The sequence below is a fragment of the Chinchilla lanigera genome, unplaced genomic scaffold (genome assembly GCF_000276665.1).
Source record: "Chinchilla lanigera isolate Chin_1 unplaced genomic scaffold, ChiLan1.0 scaffold00001, whole genome shotgun sequence".
Lineage (NCBI taxonomy): Eukaryota > Metazoa > Chordata > Mammalia > Rodentia > Chinchillidae > Chinchilla > Chinchilla lanigera.
In genome coordinates, this window is record NW_004955402.1 from 40,883,645 (window position 1) to 40,895,252 (window position 11,608).

The following is an 11,608-nucleotide window of genomic DNA, read 5'->3' on the forward strand; positions in this document are numbered from 1 at the left end:
GTCAGCTAATCTCTTTGCCTTGGTTTTTTCATCTGTAAAGTGGGGATGAGAAGCGGGCTATTACATCTCATAGGATTGTGATATTAAATGAGTTTGGTAGAAGTAAAGAATTTAGCAATGCCTAGCACCAATTATAAATGAATATAGGATATTAATTTTTTTCCTTATTGAAGATCTTTGATCTTATTATATATAGGTCATTACTAATAGTCAACAAGGGCTGAGAAACTCAAACTGATGAGATTTATAGCACCCAGCATAATATCCACAACTAAATACTTGCTATGGTAAGCATTCAATGTGTATTCATTGAATAATAAAATTGTACAAAGTCCAACATTTTACCTGGGTGGACAATTTAGAAATAAACTAGATGAAAGCAATCATCCATCCTTTAATCGACTGGACCAACCCAGTTCCCAAAGCCTTTGAAGTTTGTCCTGAGAAGATGCAGGCTGTACACTGAAAGTTTTGTTTTGTTTTATTTTAATAAGCCCTTGTGTAAATTGTAGCTGAGATCAGCATCATAATGCTTTCTGGATGCAATATAGGTGGCTCCCCTGCTGAGTTCCGAGCATTCTAGGCAAATATGCATTTCATCAACAATGTTCCCCTCGGCCCTGTTTTCCCTGCACTTCCTCTAACAGGGCAGCACTCCCCATTTACCTCTGCTGTTACAGCTTCTTGTACAGTACGATCCCTTTTGGTAGTTTAGGGAGCACAGTGATAAACAAAATTTTCTGGAGTTATTCATTTTCTAAGGAACAATTGAATTGCCAAAATACTATTTGACTACAAAAAGTTGGTGAATTTTGAGCACTCCGTGACCTAACTGCACACATATGAGACTGTGCAACATTATTTCAATCGTTATATAATTTGAAAGGCACAGAAAAGTCGTCACACTGCACATGGTCAAAATGGCAGCCATTTGAAGCCACCCAGGAAGATGTTAAAGCTGAGCTCTTGGAGAGCTGTAGATATTTTCAGCATGGGCAGGAAAGAGCAAGTTTCCTTAAAAGAAAACACATTGACAACAAGGGAACAGGTTGCTTCTATTGTCAATGCCCTAACAACTTTCTTAAATTAGCTTTTAAAGAGAACGCTTTCTGCATGCTTGATGACGCTCAGACCACCCAAGTTAATTTGATACAAATGTAATTTAAAAGATTCCATGTGTGTCTTAGAGAAGTTTGGATATGTGAAGTTTGAGGTTTCTCTCTCTCTTCATTCAAAAAAAAAACCCTTGGTACAAATTCTTTACCATATGTATACATGCTTTTGTAAGTGAGGATTTTCTGCTTATTACTTATAATCTATGATAACATTTAAAGTAAATGAATTTTACAATCTCCATTGCCATAACCACTAACATCAAATACAAATTAAGAAGTTGGTTCTTCCATTGAAGCATGTGGACCTAATTTCAACTGGAGTCTATACGAGGAGCTGAGTAGAGATATTGATTAGAAGGTAATGTACTTTATATCTTGGACCATAAAAATAAATTCCTTATAGAAGGTTGAAATCAGAAAAAGAATTTGAATTGTATTGTAATTTCCTTTTTTTAAGCATCAGGCAATTGAAGTTAAGACCTCCAAGTGCCACATCCATGGCTTTTTGACAGCTTTCTGGTATCAACAGAATATTTAAAAACAATTGGAGATCTAAGGGAAGAATTTGCAGGTAATGCTGTTTAATTTATTTTTATCCACCATCATTAAGGGAAGACTTCTTATGTTCTTATGTTCTTAGGTGTAGTATCACATTCATAGCCTAAATTTCCAAGAACCAAAATTAGCCTAGCATTGCCTAAAAATACTGGAAGGTAACATTTTATTCTATATTTAAAGCTTTCATAAAGAAAGCACAAAACATAGGATATGAAGTCAGACATTTCTAGGTTCAAATTTCATTTCTGTGTCTGGTTCTCCTTGAACTTTGAGAAAGTTAGTTCATTTATTTGTGGATTGGTTTCTGAGGCTAAGAAATTGATATAACACCATGTAAAAATTAAGTAGGATAAATGAAGTACTGAGTATATCATAAAAAGTGTGGCAGCAATTCAGGTAGACATTTTCTGCAGAGTATAGAAGATTTTAGGGATTCCCAGGTATGTCCTGTCCAGCCCAATCCCCAAGCCGCTGGTGCCAAATTGATTCTCAATATTTGGCTGAAAGGTCAAAAATGTGAATATCTTCATCAGGATGAATTATGTCACACTACTTTCACAAAGATGAGGCTAAAAGAAGTGTTAATCCAAAGAAATGCATGAGAAAGTTCAAATCAACTTGTAAGATAACAACTTTTTTAGGTTCCACATATGAGTAAGATCATGCTGTACTTGTTTTTTTGTGCCTGGTTTATTTCTCTTAAAGATTTCCAGTTCCATCTATACTGTCAAAAATGACAGGATTCCATTCTTTTCTTTAATGGATGAGTAGTTTTCCATTGCAAAAGTATGCTATATTTCCTTTATCCAAGTAAATTTATTTTTGTAAAATAAAATAACAAGGTATCTAGTACATTACCTTGCATACAGATTAAGCCCAATAAATGAAAGCATTATCATTATTGTTAAATAAATATCTTAGTAGTCCCACAGTAGTCTTCACTGAAATCATTTTATTCTATCCGTTACTCAAATCTCCATGCTCCTTTTTTAAATCCAATCAATCATTAACCCAAAAGAGCATAAGAAATATAATAAAGTTTTAATATTTTCTCATTTTGGAAGCCCATACTACAAGTTCCTCCAACTCTTATCATGGATTCTGCTTTTCAGTCATTTGATCTCTTTTCAGGAATTTGTCTTGAATTCTTTAGTCTTCCCTTGGTGTTCCTTGCAGACCAATTGTCACTCTAAGCCCACTGGTTATACCCTTCTCAGATTCCAGCCCCTCTATTATGCACACTTCTGGCCTCACTTTGACCCTACCTAATGCATCATTTGCAATTTATTTACTTCCTTCTCCTGTTCAGTGATACATTCATCTTCCACCCTTGCTGCAATTCAATGGTTCTAAAACTTTTTATTCTCAGGACCTCCTGACACATTTAAAAATCTATTCAGAATGTCAGTAAGCTTTAGTGTATATGAGGAACACCCATTATTATGTATTGTAACTTAGAAATTAAATTTTGAAGATATCTATTACTTCATCTTCACATAACAATCATAATTCCAGTACATATCAATATAAATGGCATTTTCTTATGAAAATTAGCTATCCTGCAAAACAAACAGGGAAGAGTGACATCACTTTACATTTTTGCATCTCTCTTAGTATCAGTTTAATAGAACACAGTTGGATAATCATGTCTGCTCTGCATTTGATTTGTTGCAATATGTTGTACTGATAGGGATAAATTAAGACTATCTGGCCTCACACAGATCTATAACTAGAAATGAAAAAGTATTTTAATAGTCTTTTCAGATAATTTCTTCTTTGACACCACACGACATACATCCAGGGTAGTTTTTTAAAAGTCAGTTGCAATATGGAATGTGAAACCATGTCAGCAAAGTGTTTGTAATTTGTTACTTTAAAATCAATTGCATATTAAATGGATCAATTACTCATGGATGATTTTATGTGATCATTTATTGGTAATTTGGAAAACACTGATTTCCTGAGTTATGCAGATCTTCCAAGTGTTGACACATTTAATTACACAATATCAAAAAATAGTAATTGTTAATATTACCACCAATCTCATCATAAAAGTCTAAGTATTGTGAAGCTGTCAAGTTTATGGTGGTAGATAAAAGTTTTCCAAAATTCTAATTTTACTTGAAAGCTCAAATTTTTCTCGTAGGCAACAAATACTGTCAGTTGCTTCCCTTGAAGTGACAGTTTCACTTTTTTCATATTTGAGAAAGTGTCTGCCAAATACACAAATGTGAATAACTCGAATTTTTCTGCCAATTGTTCTTTCAAGCAAAAATGATGTTCCTTAAAAAAATGACTAGATCAGCTCACAGTTTAAACAATCTCAGGAGTACTTTTCCTCAAAATGACCACCTTATTTTAGTAAGTGCTCGAGGAGCTTTATCTGCCTTCCCAATGAATCAAATGAAATGTTTAAAAGATATACTCAGAGCTGAGATTTAACAAAATTAGTATTCATTGCTTTCTTAAGAACATTCTTGAGCCAGGCATGGTGGTACATGCCTGTAATTCCAGCTAAACTCTAGAAACTGAAGCAGGAAGTTTTAAGTTTGAGGTCAACCTGGCTAACTTGGCCAGGCCCTGACTTCAAATAAAATAAAAAAAGCTTGGGATGGAGCTTGGTAGTAGAAAGCTTGCCTAGCACACACAAGGCCCTATGTTTGATCTGAAGCACCACAAAACAAATGCCTTCTAGCAGATTTTAACCTTATTTATGCTAAAATGCCAGCGGTATCTCCCATACTTGAGAACCACTGGTCTTAATGTGTCTGTTCATTTTCCAAGACCACTCTTTCCTTTCCTCATGAGGGCCCAAGAATTGAGATTTAATAAAATGGCTTTCCCACCCCTCAAAAGTGTGCACACTGATACATCCCCGAGCCTCTCCAGATCTTGTTTTACCTTCTTACTTTATATTTAAGTATTTATATGAAGCAGTTAAGGGATATACACTCTTGCTGATTGCTTGATTGATTTTTTAAAAAGCTTTAGAAATCAACTGCACATTAACAGGTTAGAGCACCTGCTTTCCGAGTTCCGAGTGGCTGGCTCGTTACAGAGAAGGCTGAGGCTGAAAGTGTCCAGGAAAGCCCGGCCAGGTGAGTGCATCCGTGGCCTGCTCGTGCTCATTTCCAGAACTAAAGGTGTTCAGGCCAAAGATCTCTTGGAAGGACATCTAAGCTGCCATCAAGTATTAGAAGAATTAACTTATATAGAAAAGAGATGATTTCATAGCTTTCTGGTTGCCCCAGAATGCTTTTTTAAATTCAGTATTCCTGAGACAGTTTTCTAAGAATCTTCCCTGTTCATAAAAGGAAGAGGCTATGTTGGAAGCAATAACCCACATACTCAAGAGAAACTAGAATACCCTGGGACATGAAAAGCGGAGTAAGATGCACAAAAAGGCACAAAACAGCTAGAAAACAGCGCATAAAAGAGCCAGGAAAGAGCACGCAAAAGCCAGTTTTCCAAAGCCTAACTTTGGAAGCCTCCCAGTCTCACCATGGTTTTGCTGCCTGCGTTCACATCTGTGTGGAGAAATAGATGTGATGTGTGTGGAGGAGACCACAGTTGGGAACACTTAGTGGGTTGCATTAGCATGGAACGCTGCTGCATCTGAGTGGTTCCTTATGCCTATGGAGGGCAGGGGTGGGCTTGCCATGTCCTTGAGGATGCTGGCGGAGCCAGGGAAACACAGGCACAGGTGCACGGAGATGCATGTCCGCATGTCGAGATGGCCGTGGACCCCAGGTTAAGATCCCTTTGCTAGTGATTTTTCAAGTCCATTCTAGTTCTCAGACTCTAGCTTTCTATAAATGTTAGGTAGTAGAGTGCTTTAACCAAATAACATTTTCATAATTTCTTATCCCATTTATTATTGAGAGTAAAAGAAAGCTTTGATGAATTAAAATTAGTTGGACTTGGGCAATGAATTCTGTATCTAAAGTCAAGGCAGGGCTATTAGTGTAGGAGAAGGCAGCGCTGAGCTCCTTCGTCAGATTGGCTTGAAAAGCTTTCATGATGTGGCAGAAAAAAAATGGAGGCAGTGACAATGTCAGTCCTTACACATGAGCTCAAATGTCCTGTTCAGGAGTATTGGATGACTCATTTAATTCTGTGAGGAAAATATAACTATGCATATTTTAGGCCCCTCACAGAGAAATATTGTGGTTACAAACTAAATGACATTTGAAGAACTAGTTGGGGTTTTCCTCCCATAATAAAGCTCTACCAATAGTAGGATTTATTAAAATTCATTTGAATGTTTGCCTGGGGAAACCATTTGCTGAGAGAGCTGAAAAACTAGTTGGGCAAAAGGAAATGCAGCTAACGCTGTGTGATTCGAATGGCACATTTAACACTGTCTCATGAAATGTACTTTGATATGCTCTTTCAGATTATCTTGGGTATGACTTGTGACAAGGACCAAGAAATGGCTTGAAGACCCTACAGGCCAAAGCAACAGTAAATGGTCACTGAGCTGTAAGAAAATACAAGGGAGGAGGGAGAAGAAGGGAGCTTCAGGGATTGATGTTTGATCTGGTCTTATTTAATATCTTCATTAATGATCTGGAAGAGGGGTAAATAGCTTGGTAATTAAATTTGCAAATGAGACTAAATTGGGAGATGTTGTAAACATGCTCAAGGACAGAGAAGTAACACGAAGGCACCTTGAGAGGTGGAAGGATGGGCTTGAACAACAAAAGCCAGAATCAGGAAGCAGTAGGCGAGTGCTAGCTCTATGCATGTGCTGTGTATGCCTTTGCTGCCTCTTTTATTCTCCTAGTGTTCATTGTTGCAGACACAGTTCATGTCTGCCAGTACCCCTAGGTGATGTCCACATCTAAACCCCTAGAAGCCTGTTTACCAGCTCTGCCTCAGGGCTCTGTTCTGGCTACCAGAGCAGGACAGGCTGGAAGTGCAGGAAAGAGCTTTCACGCAAAAATGAATAGAGGGAAGTAGATGAACCCCTCCTTTTTTTATCCCTCATTTTAGGTAGTTATGGATATTTCCCAGAATTCCCCAACAAGCCTGAAATCCAGCTGTCCACAGAGATACCTATGTGAGGTCCCTTCATTGGCTTTCTTCCTTTTCCTACTACTTCCAACCCATCTATCAGCGTTCAGTGAGAATCACCTTCAAAACTGATGATTTGCCTCAACTCCTGTCTCCAAGTCTCCTTCTAAGTAGAGACATTTATTGACTGCTTAACGTGCTAAGTGTGGAGCTGCATTAAGATCAGTGCCCTTAAGGAGCAAGCCTGACTGGATAATGAAATAATGAATGCATACAATGACAATCTGTAATAGCCTCTTTCTACTATAGCACATAAGGGAAGGAATCTTGGGTTCTAAATATTCAGTGTGCAAAATAGCACAGGACATTCTGGTCATCACAAAATAGCACAGGACATTCTGGTCATCATCTGCTTTGTTGTAGTCTCCCTAAAATTTCTCAGTTCTAATGATCTTCTCCATGTACACAGTCTTAGTGAGGACTCTGAATTCTCTCACCTTTTATTTGGGATGAAGGGCCTCAAGCCTTGTTTCTAATCTATAGTATACCCAGCAGTAGAAATCCTCCCTTCCTCAGCTACTACTCTGATCATACCATGGCCTTTTAGATAACCCTGTAATGGTGTATAAGTGCCTTCAGCATTCATTGAAATTCCTTACGAGGAATTATGGCTATAAGTTAACTGTCTTCCTTTTTCAATCATTGGACTCACTTTTTCTACATGTGTTTGTTTGTTTGTTTGTTTGTTTGTTTGTTTTTGAGACTGAGTCATGTTATGCAGTTCAAGGCTGGCCTTCAACTTACTATGTAGCCCAGATTGGCCTCAAACTCACAGAAATCTTCCTACCTCAGCCTCCCAAATGCTGGGATTACAGGTGTGCATCATCACCCTGGGCTAGTTTTTCTAACTTTAACAGCCCATACTTTTCTTCTCCACCCTTCTGCCTGAAACCAACCCATTTGCCCCTACTCTGAATTTTTACTTACATTAATTCTTCTCCTCAAAAGATTTTTTAAAGGCTTCTTCTTCAAATAATTTATGGTTCCTGTGGGATCTTGTTAAAGAATTTTCTCTTATAAAACCTTCCAGGTGAACTCCCAACTCCCCAAGATACCTAAAATCTCCTAAAGCCCTAAAATATTAAGTATATATTTTGCATGTTTATATACCTGTCTTTTAGATTTTTTAAGAGGTTGTAACTTGATATGTCTGTAAATATGCTCTATAAATGATGAATCACTACACTATGTGAGCTCTTGTTTTCCTCCTGCTTCTCTGTTTTGTGGTAGGAAATGTATGATTGTGTTTTATCCTTTCATTTTACCCACTGGCCATTTAAATTGAATACTTCCTTAAGAGAGGTGCTACATATAATTTTTTCCAGCTCTGTATACATGCTCCAAATTTCAAAATGTATGGAGAAACATTAATGATTGATTGGCCATCCTATTGTAAATGAACACCATCTTTAGGTCACTTACAAAAAACTGCATTGCAAATTTTATTTTCCAACAATGGATGCACCAATGATAGATAGGTAGATAGATAGATAGATAAACAGATAGATAACCAGAGACAGATTAACTCTGCTGAATCCTATACAAACTACTGATTTTGAGCAGAAGAAATACTGTCATTTCTTTCAGTTACCAAATTTTAAGTTTATCCATAGGAATTAAAACTAAGCATGTTTCGGTTGGTCAGTAAGACACATAAAGGGTGTCCTTTTTGTTAGAAAATTTCAAGTTTTGATTTCATAGGAAAAGCCAGAGCTAGAGCTCTGTAGATGGTACTTCAGTCCATAAAAGAAGGTAAGATGGCCCAGAAAAAATCAGGCAAAAGTTTTAAGGGCCTTAGAATACCAGAAGCAATTCTGGGCAATAAGGGAAAAACAAAGGGTATCATAATCCCTGAATTGAAGTTATACTGCAAAACTACAGTGACAAAAACAGTATGGTACTGGCAAAAAACCAGACCTGAGGATGAGTGGAACAGAAGATACAGAAACAACTCCAAGCACATTCAGCTACCTTATCTTCAACAAAAGGGTCAAACACCTTCACTGGAAGAAAGATAGCCTCTTTAATAAATGGTACTGAGAAAACTGGCTTTTCACATGGTGAAGATTAAACCTAGACCCAGATCTCTTACCATACACTAAACTACAACTGAAATTAATCAAAGATTTAAATATTAAAACAGAAACAATCTGCTGAAAGGTAGAATATATAGAAATTTTGAAGACACAGCTATAAGCAGAGACTTTATGAATAAAACCCCAGTCACACAGGAAATATTAAAAAGAATCAACAACCAGAATCACAGCAAAGAAACTATCAACATAGTGAAGAGACAACACACAAAATGCAAAAAAAATTTATATCAGCTACTTCTTAGACAAAGGACTAATATCTAGACTATATAAATATCTCAAAAAATCAGACCCCCCCAAATTTAAAGACCCAATCAAAAAATGGGCATCTGAAATGAATAGAGACTTCTCACACAAAGACCTACAAACAGCAAATAAATACATGAAAAAATTGTTCAACATCACTGGTCATTTGAGAAATGTAAATTAAAACAACACTGAGATTCCATCTCATTCCAGAAAGAATGGCTGTCTTCAAGAAATCAACCAATAACAAACGTTGGCAGGACTGTAGGGGAGAAAGGAACCCTTCTCCATTGCTAATGGGAATGTAAATTGGTACAATAACTGTGGAAATCACTATGTAATTTCCTCAAAAAACTAAAACTAGAGGTTCCATTTGACCCAACTATCCTCCAAAGAGTTAAAAGTATCATACCATAGTGATACACCCATGTTTACCACAGTTATGTACCACAGTATATCCATGTTTATAGTAGCACAGTTTATAAGAACCAAATCTTGGAAACAACTCATAGGCTCATGAACAGATGAATGGATAAAGAAGATGTGGCATATTTTTTATACAACTGAGTACTACTCTGCCATAAAGAAGGATAAAATTGAGACATTTTTAGGTAAATGGATGCACCATAAGACCATAATTTTAAGTGAAATAAATTGAACACACTAGTTTAAAGATTGCATTGTTTCTGTTGTGTGAGAATCCTAGAGAGTAAATAAGGAACAAGATTGAGGATAGATATTGAGAAGTACAAAGAGCATGTTCAAATAGGAAGGAGAACAAGAGAGAGAAGAGGGAGAAAGGAAGGAAGGGGAAAGGAATTTTTTAAAAAAGAAAATGGAAGAGGGAAAATTGAAACAAAGTTTTTGTAAATGGAGAGGGCAGGAAGAGTTGATGAGAGGAGAGGAGAATGAAAAAAATGATTAAGTCATATTATGTGCAGTACAATTTCCCTATGTTGGTTATGATCATTATGTACCAATATGTACCAATAAAAATATGTACCAATAAAAAAATTCCTAAGGCCTTGAGAATGCCTAAACCTAGTCTTCTAGGTTGAAGAAGATAGCATCCTTCATCTCTAAAGTCAAATACCCCTAATTCTCTGAGATGCAATCATATTCCTCTTGTGACTCCTACCATAATTAACTATTTGATAATTAATTGTATATTTTTTATTTAATTTCTCAGCCATCCAATGGAATATGTAAGATCTATGAGGGCAGGAACTATTTTATTCATCACTGTATTCCCAGAGCCTAATATGGGAGGGGGTGGAGAGGAAGTCTAATAAACAACCAAATGAACATATTAAATGCTAGTGTCAAGTAGGACAAAAGCTAACATTATATTTGGCAATAGTAGATCTCTGAGATCCTAACAGGAAGAGATTCTACACAACAGTGAGTGAAGAAGTCAGGTTATATTGTTAGGATAAATTTCACTGTATTTCACCTGGAGACTGGAATTTCCATCATTTGTTTCCAAGTCTTGTAGTTTGCTGATACATGGTAGAAGTTTCTAGGAAATATCTGGGAAGTATCATCCTTAATATTAGAGATCTTTTTTTCTTCATAAAGAGATTTCACTCAACCTGTTTCATTTTGGCTTAGAAAATTAATTATTTTACCAGCAATGTTATTTCGTGGTAATAGCATTGGAACTTTGGCGCCAGGAGATAAATGTAAGACTCTAAAGAATTCTCTTAAGCAACTGATTTTAATATACAAAAGGGCTATTAAAAAGGAATTTCATGCTAAACCCTAAGCCTGAGACTTGAGATGCAGCTATACCTGTGTATACAGAAACTGTAGTTACCCATGGGGACTTCTTGGTAGCATGTAGATTACTCAATAACTCAGCTCATTTTGAGGTTTTCTCCTCCTAGCCTCTTCAGTTATCAAGATGAATCTAAGAGGGTAGGCCAATGCCTGTAGTAGATAAAGCTTTCTCAGTCACCTAGGACACATCAGGATGTGCACGTTCGAAAAAGCTTGAGTGGGCTGGACAGATACAACCTCAGCCCTAACCCCAGCATAAGGTGGAGCCAGGTTCACTCAGATTTTCCTTATAGAAAAAATTAATAGATTCTTGTCATTCAAAGTGGGAAATTCTGCTCTTATTTTTATTCACTGGACATTACCATTCTCCTCTTCATTATCATTCCATAGATCCAAGAAGATATACTGGGTTCTCACTGGATTCAATAGGGTGTCCTGGAATTCCCTTGTTCATCCATATGTGTCCCTACAACCAAAAAGACATTGCTGGTACAAGAAGACTTAGGGAAAGTATCAGAAGTAGAACAAGGACTGCTGTGAATAAGTCTAGCACTGATAGAACCATGAAAAGAACTGTTGGAGAGGAAATATTTATGATAAGGAAGGTGAATCAGTCACAGTACCAATAGGAAGTTCAGAAATGCATACCCTCTAATGTAGGGTAATTTGAGCTAGTCACCTGCAGGGTATGGGCAACTGGTAAGCAGATGTAGGTATCAAAGCATTAACAGCAGCTTCCAA

General features: G+C 36.8%; 1 long non-coding RNA gene across 1 annotated transcript; it reads left to right on the forward strand.

The window, feature by feature from the left end:
• Positions 1 to 1,346: 1,346 nt before the first annotated feature.
• LOC102002973 lies at positions 1,347 to 11,355 on the forward strand. The gene is made up of 3 exons (XR_259081.1): positions 1,347 to 1,473; positions 1,573 to 1,686; positions 11,258 to 11,355. It is a non-coding gene; the product is annotated as an uncharacterized LOC102002973 (long non-coding RNA).
• Positions 11,356 to 11,608: the final 253 nt, after the last annotated feature.